Below are 16,277 nucleotides of genomic sequence, written 5' to 3'. Positions count from 1 at the left end.
AACACAAAGTAGATGCTGTAAATATGATTCTTGAATTAATAATGGGATAAAAATAATCTCCATGTTATCTTCTGCTCCCAGAATTGAATTGACATTTTGTAGAGAGATGATCCTATAAATTCCGTTTTTTGTTATGCCACTGCCCACGATAACCAATCGGTGAAGCAAAACATCACTTCAATGTGGTAAGTGAAAGAGAAAACAAAAAACAAAAACCATAATGGATTGTATTGGATTCTTCAAGGTTTCTGTCAGCAAAGTTTTCACACATGTCTAAGCTATCATTCTGAAACTCTTTCTTTGGCTTCTCCTTCTTTGAATATCCTTTGTATACTGTTGTAACTTGGAGTCCCATTTCTTAGGATTCTAGTTCTATGTTCTCTCTTTTTTAATTCTAAAGTTCTTTTTGAGAGCTTTCATGTATACCCATGCCTTCGATTATCACTAAAACATTAGAGTTTTGTAAACTTCTAAACAAAGTTCAATCTCCCCTTTGAGCCGGATTTCCATTTTTCAACTGTTTACTGGTTTCTCTACTAGATATACCTGAACTAAAACTCATTACTACTTTCTCCCACTCTTCACCTAGTTTTATACCTGCTGCAAATCTGGGTAGACATCACCCACTCTCCAAGCTAGATACTTAACTCCCTACATCTGCTCCCTACATCTCTCATAGCCGTCCCCTAGTCTCCAGCTGTATCCTATCCTGTTGGCTGGCTTCAGCTCCTCATCACCACTCACCTGTGATTATAACCACTATATCCTCTCAGGTCTCCATGTAGTCTGTCTCACTCTTAACATACTATTCTCCACACTGAAACCAATATCACCTTTCTAAGAGTCAAACTTGAACTTGTCTCTCACTAACTTAAACATTTCTGAAGCCCCATCACAGAGAAATAAACTTACCACAAACAAGGCTGTCTGTGCTCTGGCTTATCTGCCTTTCTGAAACACTCACCATCCTCACCATCCCCCAAGAACACTTTTGCTGGCAGTCTTGAATGCCCTCCCCTTCTCTTCACCTGGCAAGTCCCTACTGAGCTGAGATGTCACCTCTAGGAAGCCTTCTTTGGCACCACCCCCACAGTATTTATTGCTCTTCCTCTGGTGCTCAGAGGCTCTTGGTTCTTCTCTCACCACTTAATGTCCCCCAGCAGTTAACAAGCAGCGTAGTGATTATCCATTTGAAAGTCTTGTTTTCTACTCTAATTCTCATTAAGTCAACCGACCACCTGTAACCTTAGGGCATTCTTAATGACTGCAAATCCTGTGCTCCATTCTAGGTCTACAGAAGCAGAATCTCTGCAGGTGGGCTAGGTCCTGGAATATGCATTTTACAGACTACCCCCCCCCACCCCCATGAGTCTTATGAACTACTGTTAGACTGCAAATAAGCTCCCCAGGATGGTAACTCATTCATCTGGGAGCTCTAGCATTTTAGCCCAGTGCCCACGCCCAGTAGACACTCATTAACCAGAAAAGGCCATGTGACATTTCCTATATTGTCAATGAGGAAAAGTCTCAGAGATACAAAGTCATTTGCCCAAGGTAATGTAACTTTTAGATCATGGTGCCAGTGTGTAAACCCAGGTCTTCAAATGTCAAGCTTTGAGCTATTCTGGTATTAGAAAAAAATGTTTACATACCTATATACTGATACATGACAGAGCAATAAAAGTTTGTTGCCTAATAAACTATTAACCTTAAGGTCCCCAGCCCATATTAGTGAAATTGCCCCACCATTAACCCCTGCTCAGCACTAGTTGACTGTTTCCCAGAGGGGTAACTGATTGGACCAGGGTGGGCATGTGACATGAAGGTAGCCAATCTATAGTATCCAAGACATGGCAAAAAAAAAAAAAAAAATTAGCTGGTGAAGCAAATTTTCATTCTCAAAAATTTTAGTCAAGAAATACTAAGAGAAAAAAACAGTTGGAAGTGGTAATTGAAACCAAAGGACATAAAAAGGAGTCATAGGGGCCATGAGTCTCATAATACATGTTGCAGGAAATATATAGCTATGTATCTCTGTGCACACATATACAGTTGTATACATATGGCTTATATATTCTATATATTCCCTAATGTATATGTATATATACATGCATATATACATATAAATATATACACACATGCGTGTGTGTAAGCAAAGAGCCATATAACATGGTATTTAAGAGCTTGGATATTAGAATCAGAAAACCTGGGTTTGGTTCTCAATACTTATTAGCTGTGTCATCTCTATAAAGCTTAACCTCTCTTAGCTTCAGTTTCTTCATCTGTACAATACAAACAATAATGTCCAGAGTTTTTATGAAAAGGCACATAAAACACTTAGCAGAGTACCTGCTACACAGAAGCACTCAATAAATAGTGGGTATGATTCTGCACATGGAAGCTACGAGGGAGCAAACATCACAAATAAGGAAACCAATCAGAGAGAACAGCGTGCAGTACATAGAACATGTGGCCTGTAAGAGGCCATCACTAAGAACTAACTTTCCCCTTCGAATTCCAGTATACATGTTCTATTGATAACAGACTCCTTTTTTTCTCTCTTTTGTCTTGATGTAACTCTAAGGATCAAATTCAGTCATTCTATGCAGAGAGGACACTATTGACTAGGTAGCTATTTGAACTACAAAATGATGAAAAGACTGGTAAATGGGCCACAACTGTCCCTAGAAGACTATGGATCACCATGAAAGTTCCGATGGCTTTATCTTCTCCCCAGAGTACTCCTGTACTTCTGGCCTACGACTGAGTTGGACACCTCTTCATCATCTGTTTCCTCTCCATATGCTCTAGCACTTAACATACAGCCTTGTAATTGTCCACCTATAAGTCTGTTTTCTCCATCTTAATGTTTCTCAAAGTGTGGTCTTCAAACCCCTATAGCAGCATCACCTGTCAGGGACTGTGTCTGCTTTGTTTATTGCCATAGATCTAGCACAATTCCAAACCAGACTAGAAATTCAATAAATGTTGGACCAAAGAACTGAGAAAAAAAATTAGGACAATCCATCAATTGTTAACCGTGCAAAGAGGGACACGATTTTGTTCCTTGACTGCTAAGAAAGAAAAAAAAAAAAATCAGACCAAGAGTCCTCATCGAACTGGCTTCCCTTCCATATTTTGGGGGTACAAATTCACTTCAGTGATAGAACACTCCATGGCACTCATTGGCCAAGATTCTCACCAGAAAGAAACTCCATGTCAAACTGCTTTGAGGAACTCTTGGTCAGATTTTCAAATATGTGGTATGGAGTTTCCAAACTACCACGATTCCCCTTTGCATGCTCTGACGTGGAAACAGGGCCAAGTTAACAGCAAATTCTCAGCCTAATGCAGCTGGCAGGCTTCCCATTCAAAACAATAACTGGCTGCAAACTATACTGAACGTGTGAACTCAAGGAGCTAAGGGGAATAGAACCAGTGACTCCAAGGGCAGAAATTAGTGTTTGCTCATTAACTTCTACAAGAATTCAAACCCCAGTGAGAGTGCTTTATTGTTAAATAAATGGAAATGGCTAATGGTCTAGATAAAATCCTAGAACGCAGATCCTCTGTTTTTCATATTTGCCCGTTGATTTTAAAAATCATCAGATTTCCCATTCTCCTTCAAATTGGGGCCTAGCGAAGATAGAATAGCAGTTGTAGATATGTTTCCAATACCCTCCCACAGGTTAGGTACCATGTATGGCACACGACATATCAGTTTTTGAACTTTTTATATGTTTCCTCTGTTGTATCACTTAAGTATCACAACAGAGAAGACAAGATTATTATTGCAACACATTTCATCCAGAGGAAAAGTAAAGCTCAAGCTTATAGGCTAATAAGCAGCAATATTGGCATGAAAACCCAGGTTGGTTTACTCCAAATTCAGTTCTTTTGCCGCTCTATCATGTGCTTTTTTCTGAATAAGAGAAAAGAAATAATAATAAATGACACCCACAGATCCTTGTCTAAGAAACATCCTTATTTCCAAGGCAACAGCTATTTCCTATTAATTCCAAGAAACATCTATTGAGAATTTCCTATGTGCCAATAAATTTACTGGGTGCTTGGGATACACGGATAAATAAGATTAGTTGTCTTTGAGAAATTTACGGTTATTGTGGAAGTCAGAGAATTTCAAGACAGGTAATATTACATATAGCAAGTGCCTCAGGGCCTTTCAACTTGCAGTTCCCTGTGTCTTGAATGCTCCTCTTCTAAATATACGCATTTCACTGTCAAGAACTGTGAAGTCTGAGAAACTTTACCTTATTTGTAAGCCAATAAGTCAGCCTACCACAGCCTCACAGATGCTGGTAGAAGACATGAGCCTCTTAGGTTAGAAACAAAGGACTTTATTACAGCAATAGCAATGGCCAGAGTGTCAGCATTTGTACCAGTTCCCCAAACCCCAATTCCCAGTAGGAATTTAGATAACTCATATCTTATTTATAATGAAATGCAGATGCAACTGCTGTGTGCCCTAGAGAGAGATATCTTTAGTATACTGGACAGAAAGCATATTTTCCCCTTTGCTCCAAAGACAGACACATTTCTTCTGGTTAAGGCTGTTCACTGAACAAACTCCTCGAAACATAGTGCAGAACAATAGGGCAGTTCATACCTTGCTCACAAGACAGGCAAAAATGCAAGAAACCCATGGAGAATTGTCTCCCCACATCACCTTTTTCGCCTCTGGACTCAAATATGAGTGGAGGCCTGCCCTCACCACTCCATTTAAGATTGTACCTCTCTCTATAACCCTCCCTCCAGGAACTCCATGTACCTTACATCTCTATTGTACTTATATTTGCTTACTTATTTTGTTTATTGTAAATTCCATGAGGGAAACAATTTTTATGTGTTTTGTCAACATATCCTCAGTGTCTGAAATAGTATCTGGCACATAGTAGCTACTCCAGAAATAGTTGTCAGATTAATGACTATAATATGGGACACTCTAGAGAAGGAGATTATGAATCAAATACAATGGAGGGGCATTCATTCTAACCTAAGTGAAAGGTCAGAGACGGCTCCCTAGAAGAGATATCAAGTAAGGGATGTCACCGAGAATAGGTAGGAGTTATTCAGACAAAAAAAAAAAAAATGTTCCTGGAGGAGAGAAAAACATTTAAAAAATGTGAAGAAAGGAACTAGAAATTTAAGATTTCTACAGCATTAAATGGGAAGGGGAAGTGTACAAGATCATTGGTGAAGACAGTGGCCTTGGTCCTTGGCTAAGGGAATCAGACTTTCTCCTGTGAAAAATGAGGAGCCAAAAAAGGGTTTTAAGGAGGGGTGTGACATTTTAGAAAGAGTATACTATATTTATGTAGAGGATGGCTTTAAGGCAGGGACTCTTTGTTCAGAGTCATTGACTGAATTAAATAGCATCTCTAAAGTACCTAAATATTTCTACTTAGGACATTGAAATTTCTAAGGGAAAAGTGTGATAAAGGTTTTCAGTTTAAAAACTAAAAAAAGACAAAAAATAAAAAGTAGCTGGAGCTTTAGCAAAATCCCTCACAACTTTTAAAAATGAACACAATAGTAATAACTTCAGCAAAACTTAGGGAGTCTTAGAAAGCCAACAGCAAGAATTGACTCTCAGCTAGTCATTTCTTTATACTGAAATCAGATGACCCTTTCCTTCCATGGGCTTGACGATCCCTTATTGGACATAGGAAGAGTATAATTTTTTCCATCTTATCATAAGTTTAAAATTTTTCTAAAAACTATTTAAGAGTAATAGAGTTATCAATAAACCAAATCAAGATAACCATAGAGTGAGTATCTACTATATGCAATGGACCATGCTACTTGCTCTGAATTGATACTCTGGCTAGGGAGGCAAGACATAAAAATATAAAAATGAAATGGCAATGAGAGATTCAAATTACAGATCAAGGCTGCAATAGAAGAGATGGAATAAAGCAAATGCATTGCACAAACAGTAGTTTGCACAGTGAAATGATGACTATATATAGAAATAAATTAATAGCTAACACATTCTGTGTGCTTACAAGGTTCTAGATGCTCTCTTTTTTAAATGGAACTATCTCATTTAATCTCTAAAACTATGAGTTAAGATAATAATAGTTAACGTTTTTTTTTTTTGAGCTCTCAATAGATTCCAGGCATGACGCTAAATGTTTTAAATGGATTCTTTTATTTCATTCTTGCAAAGACCCTGGTTAGTAGGTATAATCATCTCCATATGACAGATTAGAATACTGAGGTTTAGTGAGTTTGAGTTCTTTGCCCGAGGTTTCCCATGTAGTATGTGATGGTGTCATTATTTAAATCTTCTTAATTACAGTGCTCTCCTGCATCATAATAACAAGTAGTCATTATCGAATCCATTTTGCAAAAAAGGAAACTAATGTTCAGAAAAGTAGAGCCATGAACACATCTCTATAAAAGCCAAAACATAGGAACTTAACAACAACATATTTTGAAGGCGTAGATTTTATATTTTATCTATGTCATCCAGCTGACTTGCACTTGAATTGTATCTGAGTACCTTAGTGGTAAATGGGGTAAACCAGATTCAAATTTTTTAAATCTTTATCATTCATTTACACCAGGAACTTCGTTATAACTTTGTTATATGTGACAGGCACACGTTATACCCTTAGGACCTTACAGTTTGGTGGCAAAGATAGATATTTAATTAGCAATTGCAAGAACAAGTAACTGCAAGTGAGGAGTTTTATAAAAGGCAGACACTTTCAGATCAGTGTTCTTTTTATACTGATATCCCCAAAAGAGAATTCTAGAATTTGTACTGCCTGATGTGTGTACTGGACATTGTAACTTCACCCTATAGCTCTAGGGGTCAGGAATAGGGATAAGATAAGATCAAGCCTGTTTGGGTTTTCCCCAGCTCTTAAGTGCCTAAGTAAGCCCTTGCTAGTGTTGTACTAATAACTTGCAAGGGAGGCTTCTCAAACAAATTAGAAGACTTCTCATTTCATCTGCCATTAATCACTCTAGTTTTTCCTGGTCTTAGTCCACTCTTGACTCCAGATTCTCTTCTTTGGCATCCCTGGATTTGATGAGCCATGATGGACCCCCTACTTCAGAATGTAACCTCCGAAACGTGTGGATTATTCACTCTCTAGCACTAGGCATCTTAACATTGGTTGTCCTTGCCCTCAAGTCACAGCATTGACTGGGGATACCTGCTTCCTGCCTGACTATAGAGGAGGGGATCACACAAGTGCAACCTGAGTGTGTCAAGGTTGAAATCAAAGAGTCGTCCTTAAAGTCTCTTTTTTTGAACCCAGTGAAATAATTTCATTTCTCCAAAATTTGTGTTTCAATGATCCCGTCTAAGTTTCAAGATGAAATGGAGCACACAAGGACTTGCATGATCTGGCCACATCTCTTTGCTTCTCCCACTTTTCTTCTCCTGGCATACACCTACATCACCAGGCAAAACAAGCCACTCGAATCTCTGACACAATCCTCATGGCTCTATCCTTCCCAGTCTTTGCTCTTTTATTTCATCTGTGCTTGGAATGTTATCCGTCATCTTTCTCCCTGGCTAAGGCATTCTTATTTTTAGAGATTCAAGAAGAATCACCTCCCCCTAGGAAACCTTTTGTGACCAGTCTGCCCTCTACCCTAGACAGAGGTAGATAGATGTCTCCTTTTGATGTTCCCTCAGCCTTTCCCCGTCATCATCTTTATCACTTTGCATTGCAACTGTTAGCTCTTGACTGTCTTTTTCAGAAGGCAATCACTTCATTTAAGGGGAAAGCAACTTGTTTTTGCCTTTTAATATCTTACTTCTCAGTAGAAAATGACACATAGTGAGAACACACATGAATCTACCACTTCCCAGTCTTCTTATTAATTTGGAGATTATTAAGTATTTGTAGAAATATCACATTCATATAATTTACAGGGACTAGGCAGATAATGTAAATGCATTAACTAGCCATGCAGGACACACGTCCTGTCTAAAGTGAGCTCTGGTTTAGGCACATGACGTTCCTTGGAGATGAAGAAGGAATCTGGGAAAGTCATCTGTTTTCTCCTTCTGCCAAAAGATGAAGGTTTACCTTTTTTATATTTCCAAGTAAAGAGGTTTCACAACTTTCCCTAAAAGTACTATGCCAATCAGATTAATATTAAAACATCTAATTCACCTTCATCCTTCCTGCTGAATTTTCTGCCAAGGTTCTCTGCCCACCGCCATGAGAGCAGAAACACCATTGCTCACGTGTTCTGTTTACTGCTTAGCACATGGTGGGTGTTTAATTAGTGTTAAAAGAGTAATCATAATATGCAGAAGGTGAAAGAAAAAGTTATGTATTTTTAATGAAAGAGTGTGACAATTATTTTCCTTCTGAATATGCATTCAACCTAAATGTGATCAGCAACAGGAGAGAAAAATAAGTTTATGTCACAGTCACAAAGGCACTTAGCACCCATCTTCTCATTTTTTGTCCATTCATTCATTCATTCATTCATTCAACAAATACTCTAGGCCCACTATATACTAGGCACTATGATTATTATTCCAACTCTTGCTTTTAGTTCACCCCTCAACCTTCTTCCTTAAAAGTCCCAGGTAGCCCTGCTGTTCTCCACTGTTCTTCATTGCTAGCTGATATCTCATTTCTGATCAAGGTCCAGGTTGCTGTTATGAACCAGAGTTCATTTACCATGCATTTAGCAACCCCTTCAACCTCTGAATGGGTGTTGGCTATAAACAGTGTACCTCCATGCTGATACCCTCCCACATATTCTGCCTCTGAGCTCTAGCGCTGACATCTACATCCAGCATTCCTGAGCTCTTTGTGGGTAGCACACACTCTGCTAAACAGTTGACTCTCATCCTCATTCAGCACTTCAAAACACTTGATAAGAGAGACACTATTATTATCCTCATTTTATACCTGAGAAAACTAAATGAAAAAGCAAGATTTACACACACACACTCTGTGTGGGTCCAGGCACCAAACTTGTCGTTACTGTGTTAAACTATCAAGAATCAGCCTCTGAGTGAAATGGTTCTTTCAGTCAATAATAATAGTCAATAGTAATAATATTAAAAGAGTGTGACAATTATTTTCCTTTTGAAAATGCAGTCAACCCAAATGTGATCAGCAACAACAGACAAAAATAACAATGAACTTGTGTGTGTTAGAGACTCTGAGTTGTCCTTGACTATTGAAGCTCCTTTTCTTTTATAATGATATCCTCAATTTTAGCTAGGCAAAGGGCTAAAAAAAGAGTACATTTCCCAATCCTTCTCATAAGTCTCCATAGCCATGTGACTAAGTTCTAGCTAATGGGATAAAACAAGAGTGGAGCAGTTTCCAGGAGCTTTTAATTACTTTTAACTTTTTTGACAGTATCCTACAAAAGAAATACATGTTATGTTATGTTATGTTATGTTATGTTATGTTATGTTATGTTATGTTATGTTATGTTATGTTATGTTATGCTATTATACATATCTCGCATATACACTCATAGGTCTTAAAACTTTTAGGTAGAAATACTTACCTTTACTATATAGTAAATACTCTGATATCTTCTGTTTTATTCTATTTTATTTTTTAAAGTTATCCTTTATATTGATTTGATGATCCAAAGTTCAAAAAACATTCTGTCAGACAATAATATATATGTGCTCCTCTTTGCTTTTCTTTGTCCTTTCTGCCATCCTTACGCCTGAAACACAGAGGCCTCCACTTTGGACTGTGAGATCAAGGCCACACACAAAAGAGCATCAAAGTAGAAGACACCTGGGTCTCTGAAGTTATTAAATGCCATATTAGTCCTAAATTACCTGCCTAGGCTTTTATGTAAGAGAGACATGCGCTTCTATCTTACTTAAGCCACTGTTATTTTGAATTTTTTTTCCCCTCATGGCCAAAACCAATCCCGATCATGCTAATGAATCATGTATTTGTTTTCATATCCATTTCTCTGTTTTCCTGCTTTACTTTTTACTGCAAAGGGGCTGAGACCTAGGTTTAGACAGCAGGGAGTACTGGTGGGAGAAAGGAGGGCGGAGGGAACAGAAGTCCAGGTATTTCTCCTCAGGCTGTCCGCCTTAGGCGGGGTCTTCTCCAGCAACAGCTATATCTCCTCTGTCATTCCTGTTCCCAAGAGACGTGGTTTCATCTTCTGTTGGGTGACCTCAGCTCTTAGTCTCTGGTAACACTACCCTCTTTCTTTATCTCTACAGCTAGGGATGGTAGTAGCTTCTTGTTGTGACCAACCTCTGGATTTCCTCTTCTTCTCTCTTTAGCTTTTGGTTCTTCTATGCCCTATTTAATGAAGTCCTCTCATTAAATTTCCTCTGTTCTAAATACTTAAAGAAGATGCAGTTTACCTGATTGGCCTCTGACCCACACTAATATGTCATACAAAACACTTTAGGTAAAATTTCTCATTTCTTCCTTACCCTGTAAGATACAGGAATATTTGCCGCTGCCATTTCTCTCTCCTTACAAATATGAAACTGAGGCCCAGAAACACTATATAACCTGCCAAGGCAATGAGGTAAGTGGACGTGTGTCCAAATTCAAAGCCACTGCCTACCTACATATCCAACTTTGAGAGCTCGACCTTCGTTTGCGTTTTTCTGAGTTTCAAAAAGTAATCATATTTTATCACGTTAGTTTTCAGAGGTCTAGACACAAAAGCTATTTGTATGACATCATTCCATTTTACCCGAGTAGGTGGTCTCCATCCCCCAAGTACCTTCCAAAACAGGCCAATGTCCTTTAACTTCCCTCTGCCTTAGTAAAAGGTTCCAGCCTTCCTCAAAGTCCCTTCCCACCCTGAGTTAGGGGAGTGCTTTCCTGTCCCTTCACATCAAAGTCTTAATTATTATTCGAGGACTGCCTTTACTTCTTCATAAAATGTTTACTGACTGCTTAGTACGTGCCTAAGGGCTAGGGTCTGAGGCAGAGCAAACATGAATGAGACTCAGTTCCTGTACTTAAAGAGCTCATTGTCTAGGAGGAGAGACAGGTATATAAAATAATGGAAGCATACATATAAGAAATTCTTTAGTGAAATCCAGCACAATAGCAGCATAGTGGAGGTGTGGATCAGAAGCTGATTCTTGAAGAATAAGTAGGAGTTTCAAAGGCAAAGGGGATTGAAGGAGTATTTCAGACTGAAAGAACCAACATATGCAAAGGTTCAAAGGCATGAAATATTTCCTTCACATCAAATGTGGGTAAGCAGCTTACACTTCGATATGAACTTTTATATTTACCCAAATGTGTATACGTGTATGTTTGTATATATGTATGATATATATGTGTATATACACACACATTTAACTATACACCTATGTTTTATACAGGCATAATAAATGCTATGTGTTCGCATATAAATGTACACAGATATGTATACATATAATATTTATACTATTATACGTAAATATAGACAGACATATTCTTTGGTTTTCTTTTTTCTTTTTGCCATTATATTAACCTAATTTACTGCCTAAAAGAATAAAGATGAATAGGAGAATTAATACATTATTAAAGTAAGGAAATCTAATTGCCTGGATTATATCTGTAACCTTATTCACCACATTAACAAATACTCAAAGAAAAAGGGTTGAAATATAAGCCATATACACATAGCTTTTTACAAGGACATTCCCTCACAGAGGAAAGCCTAAATAGATCTTGCAGGCTCAAGTTCCTTTCTGGAATACTATTAAAGTATATGTCCGGTACTTGTTACGTTTCAGCTGAAAGTAAGATGTGAATAATAAAAAATATTTTCCACTAGGCTGGAATTAGTTTGCATTTATCAGTTTGCGAAATGACAGTCTGTCCAAAATTTCTTTTGTTCGGAGCAGTATAACTAGGGGAGAAAAGAGGAATTAACTTAATATAATGCTTAATATAATGCTGAATTCTTTAAAGACTTAATATAATGCTGAATTCTTTAAAGACTAACCTATGTGATGTTCGCCTGGTCCTCCATTATGGTGGTGTTTATAGAAGGGGCTTCCAATGCCATTCTCCAACCAGCTGAGCCAACCTCTAGACAGACTATAACATTTGCAACACTGGGGTAGCTTTAATTTAGCTTTGCTTTAATTTTACATATTGTCTTACCTCTCCAATTAGCTTATAAGGTCCCTGAGGATAAGCAACCTCTCATATACTCAGTCCTTTGGAACAAATATATTGTTTTCTAAAAATAATGTCTCCCAATGGGTTACCTTCTTGATTTTGCAGTTCTCTTTTGTCATTCTGGCCTCAGGAAAAGGAACATATAAATCACCTTGGGAAAAAAAGAAAATGATGTAGGGGTGGAGGAGAAATGATGTTGGGAAGGAAGTCTCTTTGGACAGGAGGAAAAGAAAAGATAGTTCTTTTGACACCAAGAACTAGGACTTTGGAGGAAAAGAGAGAAGAATAAAGAGGGGAGGTAAGATATGTATGACTTCTCCAGCCTAAAACCCCAGTGGGTAAGAGTGGATGATTAACTGGGAAAAAAGCAGATACATTTGACCTAGGTAGCCCTGCATTGATCACAGTACCACCAAGCTGGAAGTGAGAGACGGCAGAGAGGCTTAGCAAGGTGGAAGAAGACAGATCTCTTGAATTTCTTACAGAGCCCAGGTTGGAAAGGAGAGGATTTCTAGCTTTGCTGTAAACCTAGAGAAGGCTGTGAAAGACAGCAGGGGCATAAGCCATGTCCACCAGCTTCCCAAGAGTTTGTGGGATAGACTGACCATGAGAAATCAGAGGGCTAATGCCCAGAGGTTGGGGAGGAAAGTAACAAGAGGGCACTTGAAAATGGGCCACTTGATAGAGCTGGCAGCAAGATATCACCAGCACCAGAAACATGAACATGTGAAGACATGAGCAGCTGGAGCCATTGCTGAGTAGACCAGATATTTCTTTAGCTGCAAACTATAGCAATGGCTGCCAGTTAAATGCCAGGGACAAGAGCAGAGTGGTCATACTACATCAGAGGCTGGTAAAGACCCAGAGGTCAGCATGGAGACCAGGAGTCCTACTGTCAAACAGGAGAACAAGCAAGTTATTCTCCAACCAAGACCGACCTCGAGAGGAGGGGAAAAGGAGGACATCCCTGAAACATGAGCAATTACACTAAAAAGAGCAGGTTTAAACTAAAGAAGCAAATTTAACTGAAAGAGATACTTTTGATTGATGCATTTAAGCATATTATTTTACCCAATGGGATGGAGGCAACTAAGGAATTGTAAATTCATCAATGAAAACTTGAAAAGTCACAGGTTTTTCACATGATCTGAATTTTGTGCTGTGAAATATTTGAATTGGCTACATTTTCTAGTAGAGATTGTCTTAGAGGACCTTACACATAGTATGCATGCAATGTTTTAGAAGACAACTTGGATGGATAAATAGGAATCCATAATTCACTTTGCTTAAGTAATTTTTAGATGGATTATCAAATTTACTATTCACGGCTAATAAAGATTCCATAGCTTTCTAACTAACCAAGTTTTAATATCTGTAGATAATCATTGCTTAAGTCTATACTTGAACCTACAAATGTACAAATTCTGCATTTACTTACATATCAATTCCATTTCAAATATCTGCTTTATATGTGTTTAGAGCCCTTGTCAACCACTCCTAGCCACTTCCTATTAAGGTACGGAGGGAGAAAAACAAACTTTTTTTGCACCCTTCATGTGTTCTTAAGATTTGCCTCTGTCAAGATCTGCCTGTCATCAACTGACCATCTTTATCTACCAACCATTCACTTGTCTACATCAACAGACCTTAAGTATTAAGGATAAGTACTTTTTAGCATAATGATTAGTTGTCACAAAATTATCATACTTTTGCTACTTTACAGTGCACCGAAGTCTTCTAACATTTCATCTCTTCTCGTTTTAACAGCTCCAATCTCTCTCTAACCCATTCTAATCAAGCCTTTGTTGCTACTACCCTACTGATAATGTCCTTGCCACAGTGGTCAGTGATGTTCATTTTGCAAAATCCAGTGGTGAATGTTAGGTCCTTATCTTACTGACCTCTCAGCACCACTTGAACATTTTCTGAAAGCATTTTCTTTACTTTGTTTTGGGTCATCTACCGCTTATTCTTCCCCTAATTTCGTGGCTTCTCCTGTTCAGAATTTTTTATTTTTTCTTCTTCGAAATGTCGAAGAGACCCACGTTTCAGTCCTTGGCTCCTCTTTATTTTCACTTTCTAGGGATCTTATTTAGTGCCATGTCTTTCAATATCATGCTCATAAGTCCTAAATTTATTTCTCCAGTTCTAGCCTCTTCAGTCTTGAATATCCCAGTCTATTTGGCATTTGTACCTGGATGTTCAGAAGGCATCACAAACGGAAAATGCCTGTGTTAGCCAGCCTTCCCAACCATGTGTTGTTCTGGTTCCCACCTATCTTCCTTTTTTTATTTTTTTATTTTTTTGGCTTAATGACCATCTTGACTCTACTTCTTTAATATACCTTGGTTTTGGCTTCACTACATCTTCTCATTCTACCTGGCTTCTAGGTTCTGCCCCTTATTTGCCTCTTTTTCATGGTAAGAGGCTCCAACTTTCCTCAACCATGCCAGCTTTCCCCCTATATCCAAGGCTCTGGTTGTCAGTGAGTCTGGTGTTACCACCCACCTGACAGCTTACTATTAATGAAAACCTAGTGCCTTTTAATACCAGTAAATCCTGGTTCCTTTAAACCTTCTCCCTTATTAAGAACTGTTAATCACATGGCCAATAGAATATATATCATCAGAGCATTATCAAAGGTTTACCAGGCACTCAATTGTTTATTGCTTTGTTCTTGCCTTTTAGGTGATTGTAATCAACAGTGGCTGAGGTGTTCATCTCCATTACCACTTCTACTTGATTGGTATTAGGTACCTGGAGTGCATTTGGAAAGGATTTTGAAGTCAGTAAACTCATCAGAAAAGAATGCCATGATCAGATGGTGATACTTACTGTTTACACTGCACAAGAAAACCTTATCTATGCATTTGCTGTCCGTGTATAACCCAAGATATTATTTTCTTTCCCAAACTCTTTTGCTGTTCTTATAGTAATAGAACAATTCATTAATAAAATTAATGGTTCATTAATATTGTTTACAATATTATTATTAATTAATAATGGTTAATTAGTAACTGATTAATATAGTAGTAGCAATAGTACTGCTAATAGTAGATACCATTTTTAGAATATTTCACCTTTTACCCAACAATATACCAAGAATTTTGCTAAACTTACTAATTTCATCCTTACAATTACCCCTTGAGCATTACTATCACCTCCTTTTACACATAAGGAAACCAAGACATAGAGATAAGAAGTAATGGGTACAACTTCTCTGCTAGTAAGTAGTAGAATTATTCAAACCAAGGTTTGTCTGACTCCAAAGCCATTTCTTAAAGACTTTGCTAGACTGTCAATATGACATTTGCTTAAAAAAATTTTAAGAACTCGATGTGTAACATACATAAAATGCCCAAATCTTAAGTGTATAACTCAATGAATTTTTACAAAGACTAATACTCATGTAGCCACTATGCAATTCAAGATGTAGAACATTTCTAACACCCCAGAAAGCTCCCTCATGCTCTTTCCCAGTTGCTATCCTCTCCAGTGGTAGCAATTCTGACTTCTTATTTGCCTGCTTTTGCACCTCACATAAATGGAATCCCACTCTCTGTAGTCTTTGTGTCCACTTTCAACTGATAATCATTATGTCCATGAGATTCGTCTTTGGCGAACAGACCCTAAGGCAACTCTCAGTGATTCCCACTTGAATCTTGTGGGATTTCTAAATGCAGAAATCATTCCAGGATGGCACTATTGGAAAAGTGATACTAGAGTTCAGTCTTGAATGCTGAGAAAAGTTTAGCGGGGCAGGTCAGAGCAGGATAACTGATTTGGGCATGGCTGGCCAGCTAGCTAAGGCATTACCCAGCCACAATTTCAGCTAAGGTGCAGAAAGCAGCAGATGAGTCTGGAGATGCATTCTCTCAACCCTAGCTATTTTCGCGATTCCAGTTTCTGGTTTTCAGAATGCAGTATTCTTTTCATTAACTTTTATTTGTAGGTTTTTAGGTTTTGGGGGCCGTTGTTTTACTTGCATTTATCTTCTCCCACCCATATAGTCCAGAACAGTGTTTTCTAAGAAATTGCCATTATTGTGGTACCTACTAAAGAAATATTCCAGTCACATCCAACCAAGAGGGAAGCAAATGTCCTCATAAGCATAATCTGTTTATATGTTTCCCTAGTACTCTTAGC

This window comes from Pteropus vampyrus, unplaced genomic scaffold, assembly GCF_000151845.1.
Source record: "Pteropus vampyrus isolate Shadow unplaced genomic scaffold, Pvam_2.0 Scaffold151, whole genome shotgun sequence".
NCBI classification, from domain to species: Eukaryota; Metazoa; Chordata; class Mammalia; order Chiroptera; family Pteropodidae; genus Pteropus; species Pteropus vampyrus.
The sequence above is the reverse complement of the archived record's forward strand: the minus strand, read 5'-3'. Positions refer to the sequence as shown.